Consider the following 4,756-nt stretch of genomic DNA (forward strand, 5'->3'; position numbering starts at 1 on the left):
ACCACAGGGTGGCTGGCATATAACAGCTCTCAATAAACTGATGCAGAATGAATTATCATCTTCTGCTGGTGCTGCAGATTGTCCCAGAACACAGAGACACAGAGGCACAGAGTCTGAACCGGGGTTCCCCTTGGACAGACAATGGGAAAACAGGGGATACAGCAGAGCAGTGAGTTTGAGGCCAGGCACAGTCTAGACCCACACTGCAGCCTCAGGACCCTGAATGTGGTGCGCATGAGCCAAGAGGACCGCCACATAGGCCAAGGCACCGCCTCTTCAGTCAGAATGGCCACCACGTTTGTCAAGATGGCCGCCACACGGCTGCCACATCTGCCCCCCAAAAGCTGAGCCCCGCTGAGACTGGACTTGAAACGGAACACATTAATTGTTAAACTGTGACCAGACTCCAAATGGAGTGAGTCAAAACCCAGGGCAGCCTACACACTCCAAGGAATAAGAAGAAACCCGTTAGCCCTTCCCTGTGCCCCTGAGAATGCTGGGTAGTTACTTTTTCCCCTTTGTCTTTTTGTTTTCTTTTAGCAGAACCACCAGGAAGCGGCCGCAAAAATCAGTTAAAGCTTCCAAAGTGCTTCTTCCCCCAGAAATCTTTTATAAAAGGTGAAAGATTTACAAGACCTGAAGAGCAAACCAAGCAGGATAATTGTTTTTGGAATGACCCCAATATTTTCACCCCGGCGACCCCGGCTGGGCATCTTGCCCCATATTTATGATTCCTGGTCCTCTGCACGCCACCAGGCGACCTTTCTGAGCCCCCTCTGTGAGCCCCCAGTCCCTTATCGGGCCTGTAACTCACCCTGACATTATCTCTCGGGAGGGTTTTATGCACTTTAATTTAACTCCCCCCATCATTATTTCCCGGACTTCAAGGTTTTCTCTTTCGAGCTGCCCTTCCCGGGACAAGCATAATCTGTTTGCCATCAAGCCCAATAAATATGTTTGTGCGGGAGACGGAACCATTTGGGGAGGGTGGCCCAGGCCTGGGAAGCAGCCTCCGGCTCTCACCGGGGCCTGGGCAGCAGGACTGGCCCGTGTGTCCTTGAGCCACTGTCCTGCTGGGAGCCTCTCTGCCTCAGGTCTCAGGCCGGTGGCCAGATCCAGATCGAGCAAACGAAAATGCAGGCCAGCCGGTTACATTTGAATTTCAGGTGAACGATGACTTTTTTTACTTTTAGTGGAAGTGTATCCCACTCAATTTATGCTAAAAAAAAAAAAAAAAAAAAAAAAAAAGTGTTTGTTGTTCATCTGTGATTCTAATTGGACTGAGTATCTTATGTTTCATCTGATCTCGGCTCCCGGGGGCCACCCTGCTCCCTCCCCTGAGTGTAGGTTAATACACTGGAGAGTGGATTCCTTGATGAGGGCTCCCATAACACTGTACCACCGGCTTAAACAAAAGAAATTTATGTTTAATTTTGAGAGACAGAGCACAACCGGGGAACGGGCAGAGAGAGGGAGACACAGAATCTGAAGCAGGCTCCAGGCACTGAGCTGTCAGCACAGAGCCTGACGTGAGGCTTGAACTCACAAACTGTGAGATCATGACCTGAGCCGAACGAAGCAGGCTCCAGGCTCCAAGCTGTCAGCACAGAGCCTGACACGGGGCTCAGATTCACAAACCATGAGATCGTGACCTCAGCCAAAGTCAGATGCTTAACCGACTGAGCCCCCCAGGCACCGAGCTTTCTTGCAGTTCTGAAAGCCGGAAGTGTAAGATCAAGGTATCGGCAGGGTTGGTTTCTCCCGAAGTCTCTCTCCTTGGCTTGCAGATGGCTGACTTCTCCCTGGATCCCTCTGTGTCCTAATTTCTTCTTTTCATAAGGACACCAGTCATACTGGATCAGAACTCACCCTCATGACTTCATTTCAACCTCATTAATTCCCCGAAGACCCTATCTCCAAATACTGTCTCATTCTGAGGTACAGGGGTTAGGACTTCAACATACAAATGTGGGAGGGGACACGTTGAAGCTCCCAACAAGAGGTCCCAGAGAGTGAAGGGGGCAGGGCAGTTCTGTGCCGAATAAATAGTCTTGCCTGGAGCACAGCTGTTTACTCCTGACCCACCCAGCCCCCCACTCTCAAAGTCCGGGAATACCATGGTGAGAAACTTCTGTCCTTGTGGCCTGACACGGGCCTCACCCTGCTGGCGTGGGGTGGGGGGAATGGTCCTCCCCTGGCGCCTGGCTATCCCCACGAGCCCCCGAGGTGCACGGAGCTGATCCCCGTGGAGCTGGTCCTTTAGGGCAGCACCTTGACGGCCCGGCCTTGGAAGACACTCTCGTCCAGCTCCACGGCGGCCTAGGCTGAGCTCTCGGAGGCAAACTCCATGTAGGCATAGGCCTCGGGGTGTCCGGGGAACTTGTCACACAGCCTGGTGACCCAGTGGGCGTCCCCACAGGAAATGAAGTAGGCCTCCAGCTCCTGGGCCCTGCCCCCTTGTCCACGTTGTCCACGTAGACTGGTCTTCGGTCCTACTCCACCTTCTCCGTGGGGGTCCCAGGGCTCATCCCTGGCCCTCGAGGTCCCTGTGCCCTCCTCCTCCCCAGCCTGGCCCTGCGCCCTGGGCTGCTTCAGCCCCTGGGCCCGCTCCATGGCCCACAGCTTCAGTTCGATGGCCTCCAGCTCCCGGTACCCGGCCAGGCCCTCCCCTTGCAAGAGATGGATCTAAACACCTCCCACGGCAAGTCAGAGCCGAAGGCGTACTGACCAGCCACCCCGTGAAGACAAGAACCCTGCGCGTCTGGCCACCGCTGGCTCCCCAGCACCCGCACCTGGCTCAGAGCAGGGCCGCAGGGAATGTGATCGGGGCCCCGTCAGATGTCCTCCGCACTGTCACCTGACCTCGCCATTGTGCGTGGAGATGCTGAGCGGTCCCCGAGGGCCCCGCGGGGCAGGTATGATCGGTCAAGGAGTGCAGGAGTTCCTGGGCAGGAACGAGGCCCAGAGAGGCACAGGGGCAAATGAAGGCAATTGGAAAGTATCCAAACTATCCAATCCTGAACCGGTTCAAACGTGCCTATGTGGCCTTGCCCGTTCGTTTCCACACTAGAGGCTCTTCCGGCTCTGCCCAAAACACAGCCCATAGATACTTACTGAACGAATGGCGTCAACACAGATTTCCCTAACCATGATTAATGCCAGCGATGAAATCACCACACTATACCCCTGACAAAAGGTGTCCGCGAGAACCTCCCAGAACACTCCCCCCTCAACCCTCCAAAAGAACCGGGCTCTGAGAGCACAAACTGTGCCTTGAAGTTCAAGAACAGTCAAAACTCCTCCATGCTGCCAGTTCCCACAGTGGGCCTACCGTCCAGAGCGCGGTCACACATGTACACACTTACGCTCTGTGCACCTTGCACTGTGAAAGTTGTACCTCGGTTCAAAAGTTAGGGGAAATAGGGGCACCTGGGTGGCTCAGTCGGTTAAGCGTCCGACTTCAGCTCAGGTCACGATCTCACGGTCCGTGAGTTCGAGCCCCGCATCGGGCTCTGGGCTGATGGCTCAGAGCCTGGAGCCTGCTTCCGATTCTGTGTCTCCCTCTCTCTCTGCCCCTCCCCCATTCATGCTCTGTCTCTCTCTGTCTCAAAAATAAACGTTAAAAAAAAAATTAAAAAGGGGCGCCTGGGTGGCGCAGTCGGTTAAGCGTCCGACTTCAGCCAGGTCACGATCTCGCGGTCCGTGAGTTCGAGCCCCGCGTCAGGCTCTGGGCTGATGGCTCGGAGCCTGGAGCCTGTTTCCGATTCTGTGTCTCCCTCTCTCTCTGCCCCTCCCCCGTTCATGCTCTGTCTCTCTCTGTCCCAAAAATAAAATAAAAAATGTTGAAAAAAAAAAATTAAAAAAAAAAAAGTTAGGGGAAATAAACATAATGTTAAATGCATCTGAGTCATACAAACTGCATGGAAACACAGAAATGAAATCATGCGAAATCTGGAGAAATTTGTGTTAGGCTGTGTTTCTTTTTTTTTTTTTCTTAATAACCTTTTTTAATGTTTATTTTTGAGAGAGCGCAAGTGGAGGAGGGGCCGAGAGAGAGAGAGACACTGAACCCAAAGGGGGTTCTGCGCTGAAAAGCAGCGAGCCCGAAGCGGGGCTCGAACTCACGAACCGTGAGATCATGACCTGAGCTGAAGTCAGACAACCAACTGAACCACTCAGGTGGCCCCCCTGATTTTCCTGGTTTTGGTAACGTCTCACAGCTCTGCAAGATACTACCTTTGTGGGAAGCTGGGGGAAGGGTATCCTGGACTCTCATGACTATTTTTGCAACTTTCGTTAAGTTTACATAATTAACGATAAAATAAAAAGTTAAAAAAAAATTTTTAATGTTTATTTTTGAGAGAGAGAGACAGAGTTATGAGCAGGGGAGGGGCAGAGAGGGAGACACACAATCTAAAGCAGACTCCAGGCTCTGAAGTGTCAGCACAGAGCCCAACACAGGACTTGGACCCACGAACTGTGAGATCATGACCTGAGCCAAAGTCGGGCACTTAACCGAGCCACCCAGGTGTCCCTAAAAAGTATTTTAGAAAATTTAAAAACACAAGCGCTTGAGGGGCTCAGTCGTTAAGCATCTGCTTCGGTTCAGGTCATGCTTTCCCAGTTCATGAGTTCAAGTCCCACATCGGGTGAGCTCGAGCCCTGCTTCGTGTGAGCCCCGCTTCTCTCTTCCCCTCAATCTCTCTCTCTCTCTCTCTCTCTCTGTCCCTCACTCACTTGCGCCCTCTCTCTCAAA

At 52.8% G+C, this 4,756-nt stretch overlaps 1 non-coding gene across 1 annotated transcript; it reads right to left on the minus strand.

Moving 5' to 3' along the window:
• Positions 1-543: 543 nt before the first annotated feature.
• LOC131492310 (U5 spliceosomal RNA) lies at positions 544-656 on the minus strand. Its single transcript, XR_009252000.1, has one exon. It is a non-coding gene; the product is annotated as a U5 spliceosomal RNA (small nuclear RNA).
• Positions 657-4,756: the final 4,100 nt, after the last annotated feature.

Source organism: Neofelis nebulosa, chromosome 12, assembly GCF_028018385.1.
Source record: "Neofelis nebulosa isolate mNeoNeb1 chromosome 12, mNeoNeb1.pri, whole genome shotgun sequence".
Lineage (NCBI taxonomy): Eukaryota > Metazoa > Chordata > Mammalia > Carnivora > Felidae > Neofelis > Neofelis nebulosa.